The sequence below is a fragment of the Salvelinus namaycush genome, chromosome 17 (genome assembly GCF_016432855.1).
Source record: "Salvelinus namaycush isolate Seneca chromosome 17, SaNama_1.0, whole genome shotgun sequence".
NCBI lineage: Eukaryota > Metazoa > Chordata > Actinopteri > Salmoniformes > Salmonidae > Salvelinus > Salvelinus namaycush.
In genome coordinates, this window is record NC_052323.1 from 5,256,619 (window position 1) to 5,273,412 (window position 16,794).

Here is a 16,794-nt window from a genome sequence, read left to right on the forward strand (position 1 = left end):
GATGAAGGTTTATGAAGGTTAGTGAAAATTAATATCTTTTGCTGGTTTATTCGCTATCGCTAACGTGCCTATTGCTATCGCTAACGTGCCTTGATGAATGAATGCGGTAGGCTATTGTAGTAAGCTAATATAATGCTATATTGTGTTTCCGCTGTAAAACACTTAAAAAATCGGAAATATTGGCTGGATTCACAAGATGTTTGTCTTTAATTTGCTGTACACCATCGATTTTTCAGAAATGTTTTATGATGAGTATTTAGGTATTTGACTTTGGTGTCTGTAATTACTCTGGCTGCTTCGGTCCTATTTGTGACGGTAGCTGTGATGGTAGCTGCAATGTAAAACTGATTTATACCTCAAATATGCACATTTTTCAAACAAAACATAGATTTATTGTATAACATGTTATAAGACTGTCATCTGATGAAGTTGTTTCTTGGTTAGTTTGGTTGGTTCTTGGTTAGTTAGGTTGGCTTTGTGCATGCTACCTGTGCTGTGAAAAATGTCTGTCCTTTTTTGTATTTGGTGGTGAGCTAACATAAATATATGTGGTGTTTTCGCTGTAAAACATTTTAAAAATCGGACATGTTGACTGGATTCACAAGCTGTGTATCTTTCATTTGCTGTATTGGACTTGTTAATGTGTGAAAGTTAAATATTTCTAAAAAATATCTTTTGAATTTCGCGCTCTGCCTTTTCAGTGGAATGTGGGAGGAGTTCCGCTAGCGGAACCCCGGTGCCAGACAGGTTAACTTCTTGCGAATATAGGGGGTGCTGTTTCGCATTAGCATAATTTGCACTACAGATTAAACGGCTTCCTACTCAATTCTTGCTCGTACAATATGCATATTATTATTATTATTGGATAGAAAACACTCTCTAGTTTCTATAGCCGTTGGAATTTTGTCTCTGAGTGAAACAGAACTCAATCTACAGCACTTTTCATGATAGGGAGTCAGATTTCAAACATTTTGGCCACTGATCTGGAGTCAGTTTAAAGGTCCGTGTAAATGCTATGAAGAAACAGACACTTCTTACGTCTTCCCCTGGATGTCAGTGCGTGATGACGCTTTGAATGGAGTCGATTGCGCAATCAGGGGCTGTATAAAACAGCAAATACCGGAAGTAGCTTCCCTTTGCTGCCTGCGCCTTGCGCGCGAAGGACATCGGACTCGCCTCCTTCCAAGCGTTAGTTTAGCCAGTAATATTTCTCCGGTCATGTTTTTACCCGTTATAGGTGTTAACAGCATCATAAGGTAGTTAATTTGAACCGTTGTATAGCAATTTATATCCTTTTAGTGCGATTTTGAGGCATTGCTTTGTTGTGCACTTTGAAGCGCTGGGCACGTTTCGGGGTCCCGGTCGTACGTTAGTGGGCATTTCGACGGACAAGTGGACATCTTTCGACCAAAAGAAGATTAGACCCAAGAAAGGATTCTTTGCCCAAGATTCTGATGGAAGAACAGCTCACAGTAAGAACAATTTATGATGATAAATCGTGTTTCTGTCGAAAAATGTTAAACGCTTACGCCGCCATTTTGTTTTGTATAGCTTCGCTTGGCGCAACCTGTATTGAAAAGTAAGGATAATTTAAAAAATGTAAATCAGCGATTGCATTAAGAACTAATTTGTCTTTCGATTCCTGTCAACCCTGTATTTTTTAGTCAAGTATATGATTAGCTATTGATTAAACTAGATCACTCAAAGATGGCGACCGACATTTCCAGGCTTGTTTTGCTACTATTTTCATTGTATAACCACGTTTTTTTATGGCTAAATATGCACATTTTCGAACAAACTCTATATGTATGTTGTAATATGATGTTACAGGAGTGTCATCTGAAGAATTCTGAGAAGGTTAGTGAAAAAATTAATATATTTTGGCGATGATACGATATCGCTCTCTTTGGCTAGAATCAGTGCTCGGGTAACGTTTGCATATGTGGTATGCTAATATAACGATTTATTGTGTTTTCGCCGTAAAACACTTAGAAAATCTGAAATGTTGTCTGAATTCACAAGATCTGTGTCTTTCCATTGCTATGTGCTGTGTATTTTTAAGAAATGTTTTATGATGAGTAAATTGGTAATACAAGTTGCTCTCTGTAGTAATTCTAGTCGTTTTGGTGAGATTTGTGATGGTGGCTGCAATGGCAAACTATGATTTATACCTGAAATATGCACATTTTTCTAACAAAACCTATCCTATACCATAAATATGTTATCAGACTGTCATCTGATGAGGTTTTTTCTTGGTTAGTGGCTATCAATATCTTAGTTTAGCCGAATTGGTGATAGCTACTGGTGGAGAGAAAAAATGGTGGACAAAGAAAAATGGTGTCTTTTGCTAACGTGTTTAGCTAATAGATTTACATATTGTGTCTTCCCTGTAAAACATTTTAAAAATCTGAAATGGTGGCTTTATTCACAAGATCTGTATCTTTCATTAGGTGTCTTGGACTTGTGATTTAATGATATTTAGATGCTACTATTTAATTGTGACGCTATGCTAGCGATGCTAATCAGTGTGGGGGGGGGGTGGGGGGTGATCCCGGATCCGGGGTTGAGGCTCGTTAGAGGTTAACAAGGACAACACACAGGTATTTCCATCATTGTATGCTTTTTTTGTGTGCAAATGAACTCAAGCTTACGGACAATGTCAAATGATATAGCAAAGCATCTGAGTGAGTTGGGTGCTCAATTACGCAGGTACTTCCCCGAAATGGATAACACAAACAACTGGATTCGTTATCCCTTTCATGCCCTGCCTCCAGTCCATTTACCAATATCTGAACAAGAGAGCCTCATCGAAATTGCAACAAGCGGTTCTGTGAAAATTGAATTTTTGAATTTAATCAGAAGCCACTGCCAGATTTCTGGATTGGGCTGTGCTCAGAGTATCCTGCCTTGGCAAATCGCACTGTTAAGACACTGATGCCCTTTGCAAACACGTACCTATGTGAGAGTGGATTCTCAGCCCTCACTAGCATGACATCTAAATACAGGCACAGTGTGTGGGAAATGATTTAAGACTGACTCTCCAATACAACCCAACATTGCAGAGTTATGTGCATAATTTCAACCACACCCTTCTCATTAACCCGTGGTGAGGTATTCACAATTTTCGATGAACAAATACAGTTGTATATGTAAGATGGCTAAATAAAGAGCAAAACTATTGATTATTAGTGACCTGGTCCTATAAGAGCACTTTGTCACTTTCCACGAGCCGAGTTGTGACAAAAACACACACTCATTCTTATGTTTAACCTCTTTGGGCTCAAGGGGCAGTATTGAGTAGCCAGATAAAAGGTGCCCATTTCAAAAAGGCCTCGTACTCAATTCTTGCTCGTACAATATGCATATTATTATTACTATTGGATAGAAAACACTCTAGTTTCTAAAACCGTTTGAATTATTTCTCTGAGTGAAACAGAACTCATTCTGCAGCACTTTTCCTGTCAGGGAGTGAGATTTCAGAAATCCAGGTCCCTGTTCTGAGATCAGTTTATAAGTCCCCATGCAAGCTATGATGGTACATGCACTGCATACGCCTTCCTCTAGATGTCAGTAAGCGGTGAGACTTTGAATGGAGTCGATTGCGCAATCTGGGACCTTATATTAGACCGTGGAACAGGAAGTACCGTTCTTTTCAACAGTGCGCTTGACGCATGAAGACATCAGAATGGCGTCCTGCAAACGCTTTCGTTTTAGTATTTCTATATCTCCGGTCATGTTTTTATTCGTTATAGGTGTTAAAGACATCATAAGGTAGTTAATTTAAACCGATTTATAGCAGTTTATAGCAGTTTATTGCGATTTTCTGGGATTTCTTTGCCATGCGCTTTCACGAGTTGGACACCACTCCAGTTGGCGGCTAACGTTTAGCGGCTAATTCGACCGGACAAGAGGACATCTTTCAACCCAAAGACGATTGTTTTGAAGAAAGGACACCTTGCCCAAGATTCTGATGGAAGCTCAGCTAATAGTAAGCAGTCTTTATGCTGATAATTCATTGTTTTGTTGAAAAATGTCAAATGCATGAAACGCCATTGCTTGCAGTGTAGCATTGTGTTATCGCAGCCTGTATTGCGCAGTAAGGTTAATTTTAAAAATGTAATTCGGCGATTGCATTAAGAACTAATTTGTCTTTCAATTGCTGTCCAACCTGTATTTTTTTAGTCAAGTTTATGAACAGTTTTCGATAAGAGTAGGTGGCTTTCCAAGATGGCGCCGGACAGATTGCTTGACGTTATGGACACTATTCTCATTGTATAAGCACAATTTGTGCCGCTAAATATGCACATTTTCGAACAAACTATATGCATTGTGTAATATGATGTTACAGGACTGTCATCTGAAGAATTCTGAGAAGGTTAGTGAAACAATTAATATATTTTGGTGGTTTATACGTTATAGCTATTTTTGCCTTGAATCAATGCTGTTGTTATGTTTGCTATTGTGCTAAGCTAATATAACGCTATATTGTGTTTTCGCTGTAAAACACTTGATAAATCGGAAATATTGTCTGGAATCACAAGATGCCTGTCTTTCAATTGCTGTACACTATGTATTTTTCAGAAATGTTTTATGATGAGTATTTAGTTATTTGGCGTTGGTGTCTGTAATTTTTCTGTCTGCTTTCGGTGCAATTTCTGACTGTAGCTGCAATGTAAACTATGATTTATACCTGAAATATGCAAATTTTTCTAACAAAACATATGCTATACAATAAATATGTTATCAGACTGTCATCTGATGAGGTTGTTTCTTGGTTAGTGGCTATTTATATCTTTATTTGGTCAAATTTGTGATAGCTACTGATGTAGTAAAAAACGGAGGGAGTAAAAATAGTGGTGTCTTTTGCTAACGTGGTTAGCTAATAGATTTACATATTGTGTCTTCCCTGTAAAACATTTTAAAAATCGGACATGTTGGCTTGATTCACAAGATGTGTACCTTTCATCTGGTGTCTTGGACTTGTTAATGTGTGAAAGTTAAATATTTTAAAAAAATATCTTTTGAATTTCGCGCCCTGCACTTTGAGCTGGCTGTTGTCATAAGTGTACCGACGTCGGGCTTGCACGCCAAACAGGTTAATAAATGTATCGTATAGTGTGTGTGTGTGTGTGTGGCAGGCTTACAATGATGGCAAAAAACAACACTTGAGAGTGCGCTGACCCTGGTGCTAGAGGGGGTACGCAGCTGGAGGTTGAATGGGTACGGGACTATAACAAGTTTGGGAACCACTGCTATAGGTGATAATAGAATATTATAAAGTTAGCCTGAAGCATTATGTTCAAATGAGCTCACTCTTAAATTGGTATATGACAATGCCTTGGGGGAAACTAAACATGAAAATGCTCCTTAATGGATTAACATGCATTAACACTGATTGGACACATCATGTACCATAGGGAAAATACACTGAGGTTTAACCTCTTCAAAATTCTGTCTCACAGGTCTGGGAGAGCGTCTGTGATAGCTGCATTTTAATGAGGCCAGGTTAATAAATGCAGAGGAGATTAAACATTCCACTGGCTGTGCTACTGACGGCTACAATGTGAGCTGGCAGATTCAGGCCAGTCCCTGGAGTCTGAGACATGGAGGAAGGGGAGATCTCATCACTGCCTGATCACTCACATGGATGAACATACATTTTGGTTAAGCACCACCGTACGCTGTGATTGGCTTAGCTAATAGCCCATAAACACTCTTGATTACACAAAGTCGTCGGTGGAGTTTAGTGGAATGATTAAAGGCACCACTGAGATGGCATAACAATTATGTCGATAATTCCTTTGAAGGAGTTGAGGAGAAATTATAAAAGTTGACTCACTTTCAAAAAGTCAACCGTCAATCTTTTTCAAGCCAAGTTAACAGGGTGTTGAGATGTGAGTGCAGAAAGCTGTGTTTTTGAGTTTGTAAAAATAACATTAACGATTGTGCCATGCGGAAGACTCCTGACATGACGTGGCCCTTTCTGGGTATAGATCGTGGCATACCTTTCTCTCTCTCGCTCCCCTACACCCAGATTCTGTTATCTCAGGTTGTAAATTCCTGCAGGAGACTCTCTCCTCCTGGCCATGCAGTATATAGAGAGAGAGATTCACAGTAGAACAAAGGAACTTCTTCTTCATCACAGAACTTGAGAACTGAACAATATCCATGTTTTGGAGATTGGGTAAACGGTCGGTGGAGAAGCCAGCTACGACCCGGTCCGTTTTGTTTCATGTTTGTGACCTCATGAAAGACAATACATCCACATTACCATAACTCTGTTAATACAGGTGCCTCCATTATGAGGTTTGCGTCTAATTATTGTATAAAATGAATGAGTAAAGATTCAACTATTTATGTTATGGGTTATGTTAACCCTTTTAATGAAAGAGAATTGTATTCCCTTTGAAGTTGAACCAAGTCATTGACCCGCCCCCGTGAGCACAGACATGATCTGGCATCATGGGACAGCCTTTTCTACTTTTACGAATAAAACCCCCACCTGAAGAAATCCTCTTCAGACCACACGTACCTCGGTCAGCTGAGGGGGCGAAGGTTGAGTAGAGACCACAAAAACATCAGTCTAAGCTAAGGTTGTAATGGTTGTTGAATTCCTAACCAAACCACGTGGAGCATTGGCTACACGGGTGGAAATGGTTCAACTCTGAGACTATCGATCCAGACAGAATAAGAGCAAATCTTTGATACTAATTACTAGTCTGCAGATAGAAATTATGTCAACCTGACATGCGAAAATCGACAACCGCCGAAACATCTATTCTATAAGAACATTTCTGAATGGTACTCTGAAGTATCCATTCAAACCACGAAAGACTCCAGGGAAGCAGAAAGACGATTGGATGAACTTTCCAACAGAAAGACGGACGATTTCAATGGAGATCACGAAGACACACTGAGCGCAAATATATATTGATTGCAATTATTCCCGAATGAATGAGCGTTCATGTGCAAAGGATTAGCATTTCAATTAATATAATTATCAACTGTGTAGTGACTCTTTTGTAATTCCCGCCCTTCTCAGTCCATACCCACTTCCCTTTGTCCACCAAGCCGTCAAATCGGCATAGCCCACTAGGGAACCTCCCTTATCATTTCCTTGTAACCATATCTACTGTGTTGTTTGTTTCTGTGATTATTTAGTTAGTTAGTAAATAAATTATTAAGACAATTGGTGTATGGATGATTCATAGTAAAGGCTGGGTTCGTGCAGATAACCAACAATTTACGATGTTTGGAATGAGAATAATTTATTAATTGGAAGACTAATTGATCAGATAATAAAATATCTGAAGAGTTATATTAGGAAAATTATAACTTTGTCATCAGAAGATTTTCCTTGGTGCCCCGACTTCCTAGTTAATTACATTTACATGATTCGTTTAATCACGTAATAATAATTAGAGTGAATTTATTTGATAAAATAACAGTCTTCACTTTAATGATGCCAAAGACACAACACTCCTTTGACTTCAGCTGTTCTGCCTCCGGCTGTTCCTCTTCCGTTTTTTCATACCGATTGAAAGGCATTGTACATACATCAAGCTAGGAAAGTTCAGTGAATACTGTAAGTAAAATGATTGCAGTTTTTCCTTTCACCCTTTTGACTTGGCCATGTCAAACTGATAATATTATTATATTGTGTTCCCCTTTTAGCCAATATTTAGTAAAAATGTACAAAATGTCTGTCAATTCTTATTCATGCAGGAGGTAATCTATTATGATTATATCTGTGTGTTCATTACCTCACCCTAAAATCAATGAGATCATCATGTGCCACAGACATTTCGAGTTCCATTATTGGGTGCATAATTCTACATGTGTTTTTCAGCTGCTCATGAATCAAAGTGAGATTTGCATCTTGGAGGTGTGGTTTGATGTGGGTGTGTTATGCTTATTATATCGTACTCTGGCATCTATTGTTGATTGTCCCTCGAGTTGCGATAGCATCATCTCACCCTCAAAATAGTCAGAATTAATCTAAAATAAGTGAAGAAATCTGTCATTAATTTTGTTTTTCCAGACAAGGTCTTAGTTGCGCAATTCCACATCTCGCTAAGGTGTTTGGTGCAGTATTTGTCAAGTATTTGTTTTTGCATGAAAAATATCTAGTTAATTAGTGCACTGCAGACAGTATCTGCTGTTGTGTGGGATTGATTTCGAAGAACAGAGCTGCCAACTCTCACGCATTGACCGTGAGACACAAACATTTGACCCTCTTCTCACGCTCTCAAGGCATGCCTCATGTCTCACGCATTGAAAAGTATTGTTTTATTTTTCTAATTAGTCCATTGTATCGTCAGCATGTTAACTTTTCAACTGTGCTCCAAATTGTTTTGAAATCGGAGCATCTGCGCCTGCAATTTAACATAACGCGCGGAACCTCAATCATTGTCCCCCACGGCGCTGTGAACCACGGCATATGATTGGGCTAGTTATCTAAGGGATCAAGAAGATTGGATACATGTTTTAAAGGAACGCCCCTCAAGATTAGGGTAAAGTTGAATGGAGAGGAAACAATCTCACTGAGTGCATAAAACTGTACAAAGAGCAACACGGTAGCGCTGTTTTATTTGCAATGTTGTCAACAAAATTAGGTTGCTGTTACTCCCGTCCCTATTGCAGAATGCAGCCTTTTGGCAACATGTACTGAAGTCGATTTAATCCACACTTGCTTTAGTCCCCCCAGACCTACAGTATGTTTTAGCAGGGACGTTTGGTAGGGAGACCTGATTTGTAACTTTGAAAATGCTTTGTCAAACAAATTGTGAGTTTGATTCTAGAGGGGGGACAATTCATAGAAAAAAACATTTGGTTGGGGTGTAGGAGCAGATTTATGTAATTTTGTTTTCGGGAGATTGTATTACCTATTTACTTTATTTAGTGTGATCAGTGGAACAATTCTCATTCTAAACAATAGGCTAAACTATAGGGTAATTAGTGTGCTTGTCAGCAAGAACACTACTGTTATACCTCACACTTATTTTATTATTCCACTTCTGCCAATGTAATCACTTATTTGAAACCTGATAAGCAGTATTTTCTTCCATCCCTATTTTTAAAGAGATAGTTTAGCTAGCTAGCAATTCTTTTTACTAAAACCAAAATAGGTTCAATGTTAGCTACCAAGCCAGCCATCTAACCTCCGCTAACGTTAGCTAGCTAACAGCAAGCTTTAACTTTGGGCATTTTGTTTAGATATTTAACATTAGCTAGCTAAAAAATGAACTAAAATCCCAATCCATAGAGTAATGTTAGCAAGCCACCCATCAAACTGCAGCTGGCTAACTAACAGCAAGCTTTAACGAGCAATTCAAACCGACTGTCATAGCTAGCTAAAGTTAACCAAAATAGTTTCAATATTAGCTACCAAGCCAGCCATCTAACCTCTGCTAACGTTAGCTAGCTAGCTAACAGCAAGTTTTAACTTGGTATTTTGTTTAGACATGTAATGTTAACATTACGTAGCTAGCTAAAAAATGAGAAAAAAAATCCAATCCATAGAGTAACGTTAGCAAACCAGCCATCGAACTCCAGCTGGCTAGCTAACAGCAAACTTTAACTAGCAATACAAACCGATTATCATAGCCAGCTAAAGTTAACCAAAATAGATTCAATGTTAGATTATTACCCGTATAAATGGATGAAAGCTTCACAGCAGACTGCAACCCCTTTTATTAAATAAGACATCCTGTGTCATTTCCGTTTAGTTTGAACAGCTTGTTTGGCCCGTTGTGTCAAGTCACTCTGGTTCACACTGACTGTGTGCAATGCCATAAGAATCATCAGATCTTTCTCCCTCTCTGTCACCGATGCCATGGTTGCCCTTAGTTTGAAGATGTAATCCAGAGACATGTGTTTTATACAACAGCCTCTGTGTTCTCTTTTCTACTCCCTATGCATTTGCAATCAAACACCAGAATTCTATTCATCTCCTTATCATACTCTGCTTCCACCAGACATTCTTTTTTTGATCCAAGATGGCGTAGCAGTGTAGGCATGTTTCGTTTCGTCCTCTCGTGTACTTTTGTATTTTTCGTATTTTTTGTATATATTTTAATTTAATATATTTTAATTTTAAAATCTCTTTTCGATTTTTAATTCGATTATACCTTCCGGTAACCTACCTCACCCAATGTGATATGGAATCACTATTATTTTTTAACTTTGGAACACATTCAAGCACCCCCAATAGCTAACCAGCTAATCAGCTACAAGCTATTTAGTCATTTTTAGCCACTGCTAGCAGCTTTTACCTTCTGCACAGACACCAGCCCTGTTATTAGCCTGGATATTACTCACCAATTTACCAGCATCGGACTGTCTCTCCACAACAACGCCGGATTCCTGCCGTAATCCCTGAGCCACTACTTCTGATCCTCACAGCTAGCTTGCAGCTAGCGCCACTGCCACGAAGCTAGCACCAGTTAGCAAACAAAATTCTACAATACCTCTTTCGCCATCTGGCTTGGATTCTCTGTCGACACTGCGCCCCGCCGCACCACCACGTCTGGTCTGCCGACAAATATCCGCTGTGCCCTCAACCGGCCTCCTTCTGAGCAGACCCCCTCCGTCTGAGCAGTCCACCCCCGGGCTACTAACTTTAAACGCCGCGTGCTAGCGTAGTGGCGGCTTCCCTGCTCCATCTACGGCTGCCCCCTGGACACTATGATCACTTGGCTACATAGCTGATGCCTGCTGGACTGTCCATTAATTCACCGCACTCCATTCTGTTTATTTGTGTTTTATCTGTCGGCTCTGTGTTTTAACTCAGGCTCTGTGTGTAGTTAATCCGACCCTCTCTGCCTAGTCATCGCCATTTTACCTGCTGTTGCTGTGTTAGCTGACTAGCTGCTGTTATCTCACCTGTTGTTTTAGCTAGCTCTCCCAATCAAGACCTGCAATTACTTTATGCCTTACTGTATGTCTCTCTCAAATATCAATATGCCTTGTATACTGTTGTTCTGGCTAGTTATCATTGTTTTGGTTTGCAATGGAGCCCGTAGTTCCACTCCCCGTACCTCTGATACCTCCTTTGTCCCACCTCCCACACATGCGGTGACCTCACCCATTGTGACCAGCATGTCCAGAGATACAACCTCTCTTATCATCACCCAGTGCCTGGGCTTGCCTCCACTGTACCCGTGCCCCACCATACCCCTGTCTGCACATTATGCCCAGAATCTATTCTACCACGCCCATAAATCTGCTCCTTTTATTCCTTGTCCCCAACGCTCTAGGCGACCAGTTTTGGTAGCCTTTAGCCGCACCCTCATCCTACTACTCCTCTGTTCCCCGGGTGATGTGGAGGTAAACCCAGGCCCTGCATGTCCCCAGGCACCCTCATTTGTTGACTTCTGTGATCGAAAAAGCCTTGGTCTCATGCATGTCAACATCAGAAGCCTCCTCCCTAAGTTTGTCTTACTCACCGCTTTAGCACACTCTGCCAACCCTGATGTCCTTGCCGTGTCTGAATCCTGGCTTAGGAAGGCCACCAAAAATTCTGAGATTTCCATACCCAACTATAACACTTTCCGTCAAGATAGAACTGCCAAAGGGGGAGGAGTTGCAATCTACTGCAGAGATAGCCTGCAAAGTTCTGTCATACTTTACAGGTCTATGCCCAAACAGTTCGAACTTCTAATTTTAAAAATTTATCTCTCCAGAAATAAGTCTCTCACTGTTGCCGCCTGCTACCGACCCCCCTCAGCTTCCAGCTGTGCCCTGGACACCATTTGTGAATTGATCGCCCCCCATCTAGCTTCAGAGTTTGTTCTGTTAGGTGACCTAAACTGGGATATGCTTAACACCCCGGCAGTCCTACAATCTAAGCTAGATGCCCTCAATCTCACACAAATCATCAAGGAACCCACCAGGTACAACCCTAAATCCGTAAACATGGGCACCCTAATAGACATTATCCTGACCAACTTGCTCTCCAAATACACCTCTGCTGTCTTCAATCAAGATCTCAGCGATCACTGCCTCATTGCCTGTATCCGCTACGGGTCCGCGGTCAAACGACCATCCCTCATCACTGTCAAACGCTCCCTAAAACACTTCTGCGAGCAGGCCTTTCTAATCGACCTGGCCCGGGTACCCTGGAAGGATATTGACCTCATCCCGTCAGTTGAGGATGCCTGGTCATTCTTTAAAAGTTACTTCCTCACCATATTAGACAAGCATGCTCCGTTCAAAAAATGCAGAACTAAGAACAGATATAGCCCTTGGTTCACTCCAGACCTGACTGCCCTCGACCAGCACAAAAACATCCTGTGGCGAACTGCAATAGCATCGAAGAGTCCCCGCGATATGCAACTGTTCAGGGAAGTCAGGAACCAATACACGCAGTCAGTCAGGAAAGCAAAGGCCAGCTTTTTCAAGCAGAAATTTGCATCCTGTAGCTCTAACTCCAAAAAGTTCTGGGATACTGTAAAGTCCATGGAGAACAAGAGCACCTCCTCCCAGCTGCCCACTGCACTGAGGCTAGGTAACACGGTCACCACTGATAAATCCATGATAATCGAAAACTTCAACAAGCATTTCTCAACAGCTGGCCATGCCTTCCTCCTGGCGACTCCAACCTTGGCCAACAGCTCCGCCCCCCCCCCCGCTGCTACTCGCCCAAGCCTCCCCAGCTTCTCCTTTACCCAAATCCAGATAGCAGATGTTCTGAAAGAGCTGCAAAACCTGGACCCATACAAATCAGCTGGGCTTGACAATCTGGACCCCCTATTTCTGAAACTGTCTGCCGCCATTGTCGCACCCCCTATTACCAGCCTGTTCAACCTCTCCTTTGTATCATCTGAGATCCCCAAGGATTGGAAAGCTGCCGCGGTCATCCCCCTCTTCAAAGGGGGAGACACCCTGGACCCAAACTGTTACAGACCTATATCCATCCTGCCCTGCCTATCTAAGGTCTTCGAAAGCCAAGTCAACAAACAGATCACTGACCATCTTGAATCCCACCGTACCTTCTCCGCTGTGCAATCCGGTTTCCGAGCCGGTCACGGGTGCACCTCAGCCACGCTCAAGGTACTAAACGATATCATAACCGCCATCGATAAAAGACAGTACTGTGCAGCCGTCTTCATCGACCTGGCCAAGGCTTTCGACTCTGTCAATCACCATATTCTTATCGGCAGACTCAGTAGCCTCGGTTTTTCTAATGACTGCCTTGCCTGGTTCACCAACTACTTTGCAGACAGAGTTCAGTGTGTCAAATCGGAGGGCATGTTGTCCGGTCCTCTGGCAGTCTCTATGGGGGTACCACAGGGTTCAATTCTCGGGCCGACTCTTTTCTTTGTATATATCAATGATGTTGCTCTTGCTGCGGGCGATTCCCTGATCCACCTCTACGCAGACGACACCATTCTGTATACTTCTGGCCCTTCCTTGGACACTGTGCTATCTAACCTCCAAACGAGCTTCAATGCCATACAACACTCCTTCCGTGGCCTCCAACTGCTCTTAAAACCTGTTGAGGACAGAGGGCGCTGTTTTCACTTTGGGGGAAAATCGTGCCCAATTTAAACGGCCTCGTACTCAATTCTTGCTCGTACAATATGCATATTATTATTACTATTGGATAGAAAACACTCTAGTTTCTAAAACCGTTTGAATTATATCTGTGAGTAAAACAGAACTCATTTTGCAGCAAACTTCCTGACAGGAAGTGGAAAATCTGAAATCGATGCTCTGTTCTAGGGCCTGCCTATAAATGTCCTTGATATTTATTAGTATAGATGCACTTCATACGTCTTCCACTAGATGTCGACAGGCAGTGAGAGAAGAAATGGAGTGTATAACTTGATCTGGGGTCGAATAAAAGCTCTCGGCATGACGTGTCACCAGTTTCCTGTTTTCTGGAGAGCGTGTGAAGGGACCTGGTTTTGCCTTCTGAAAAGCTGCCGTTATAGACGACTAATATCTCCGGCTTTGATTTTATTTGATACATGTGACAATATCATCGTAAAGTATGTTTTTTCAATATAGTTTTATTAGATTATTGAAATTTATTCGGGACGTTAGGCGTGTTGCGTTGTGTGCCTTTGTTCAGGAAGGAGAGCTTCGCGCTACTTTGCTAGCTTTCCGTGCTAATTGACTGGAGAAGAGGACATTCTAAAACCAAACAACGATTGTTCTGGACACAGGACCCCTTGTACAACATTCTGATGAAAGATCATCAAAAGTAGGACCCATTTTATGATGCTATTTCATATATCTGTCGAACATGTGAAATAGTCGTTTGCGCCCAGATTTTGGGTACTCTCTCGCTATAACTAAGCTGGATGTCGTAATGAAGTTATTTTTAGAATTCTAACACGGCGATTGCATTAAGAACTAGTGTATCTATCATTTCCTATACAACATGTATTTTCTAGTAACGTTTATGAATAGTTATTTGGTCAGAATAGTTGAGTGTCATAAAAATATCCGCACATTCTGGGAAAAAGTTGCTACGTTAGCACAATGTATAACCACTGATTTCAGCTCTAAATATGCACATTTTCGAACAAAACATAAGTGTATGTATAACCTGATGTTATAGGACTGTCATCTGATGAAAGTTTATGAAGGTTAGTGAAAATTAATATCTTTTGCTGGTTTATTCCCTATCGCTAACGTGCCTATTGCTATCGCTAACGTGCCTTGATGAATGTGTGGTAGTGTGGTAGGCTATTGTAGTAAGCTAATATAATGCTATATTGTGTTTTCGCTGTAAAACACTTAAAAAATCGGAAATATTGGCTGGATTCACAAGATGTTTGTCTTTAATTTGCTGTACACCATCGATTTTTCAGAAATGTTTTATGATGAGTATTTAGGTATTTGACGTTGGTGTCTGTAATTACTCTGGCTGCTTCGGTTCTATTTCTGACGGTAGCTGTGATGGTAGCTGCAATGTAAAACTGATTTATACCTCAAATATGCACATTTTTCGAACAAAACATAGATTTATTGTATAACATGTTATAAGACTGTCATCTGATGAAGTTGTTTCTTGGTTAGTTTGGTTGGTTCTTGGTTAGTTAGGTTGGCTTTGTGCATGCTACCTGTGCTGTGAAAAATGTCTGTCCTTTTTTGTATTTGGTGGTGAGCTAACATAAATATATGTGGTGTTTTCGCTGTAAAACATTTTAAAAATCGGACATGTTGACTGGATTCACAAGATGTGTATCTTTCATTTGCTGTATTGGACTTGTTAATGTGTGAAAGTTAAATATTTCAAAAAAATATCTTTTGAATTTCGCGCTCTGCCTTTTCAGTGGAATGTGGGAGGAGTTCCGCTAGCGGAACACCGGTGCCAGACAGGTTAAACGCTAGTAAAACCAAATGCATGCTTTTCAACCGTTCGCTGCCTGCACCCGCACGCCCGACTAGCATCACCACCCTGGACGGTTCCGACCTAGAATATGTGGACATCTATAAGTACCTAGGTGTCTGGCTAGACTGCAAACTCTCCTTCCAGACTCATATCAAACATCTCCAATCCAAAATCAAATCTAGAGTCGGCTTTCTATTTCGCAACAAAGCCTCCTTCACTCACGCCGCCAAACTTACCCTAGTAAAACTGACTATCCTACCGATCCTCGACTTCGGCGATGTCATCTACAAAATAGCTTCCAATACTCTACTCAGCAAACTGGATGAAGTCTATCACAGTGCCATCCGTTTTGTTACCAAAGCCCCTTATAACACCCACCACTGCGACCTGTATGCCCTAGTCGGCTGGCCCTCGCTACATGTTCGTCGTCAGACCCACTGGCTCCAGGTCATCTACAAGGCTATGCTAGGTAAAGTGCCGCCTTATCTCAGTTCACTGGTCACGATGGCTACACCCACCCGTAGCACGCGCTCCAGCAGGTGTATCTCACTGATCATCCCTAAAGCCAAAACCTCATTTGGCCGCCTTTCCTTCCAGTTCTCTGCTGCCTGCGACTGGAACGAATTGCAAAAATCTCTGAAGTTGGAGACTTTTATCTCCCTCAACAACTTTAAACATCTGCTATCTGAGCAGCTAACCGATCGCTGCAGCTGTACATAGTCCATCGGTATATAGCCCACCCAATTTACCTACCTCACCCCCATACTGCTTTTATTTATTTATTTTTCTGCTCTTTTGCACACCAGTATCTCTACTTGCACATGATCATCTGATGATTTATCACTCCAGTGTTAATCTGCTAAATTGTAATTATTCAATTTATTGCCTACCTCCTCATGCCTTTTGCACACATTGTATATAGATTCTCTTTTTTTCTACCATGTTATTGACTTGTTTATTGTTTACTCCATGTGTAACTCTGTGTTGTTGTCTGTTCACACTGCTATGCTTTATCTTGGCCAGGTCGCAGTTGCAAATGAGAACTTGTTCTCAACTAGCCTACCTGGTTAAATAAAGGTGAAATAAAAAAATAAAAAAATAAAAATTCTACAGATTTCAAAACTTGGTCAACTTCTTCCTTGACAACAACACTGTTGCTTGCCGCCATTTCTTCTCCATCACTGTCATCAGAAGACTCTACAATGTCTTCTTCAATGAAAATGTTTTTACCAAAATCAGGGATTTCCTCATCGTCTGATTCATTTTCAGAGTCAGAGAGAGTCAGCATGGCATGATCGTCATCCAGAAAGTAGTCCATCACAACTTTTTGCCACTGACCTTTGTCGATAGCGCCTGATAAATGCAGGGCAGCAATGTTATTGAGAGCAGTAGCAACATATGCAGTTCTCCATGGCTAATGTTATATCTTTCGGAAAAAAACTGCAGTA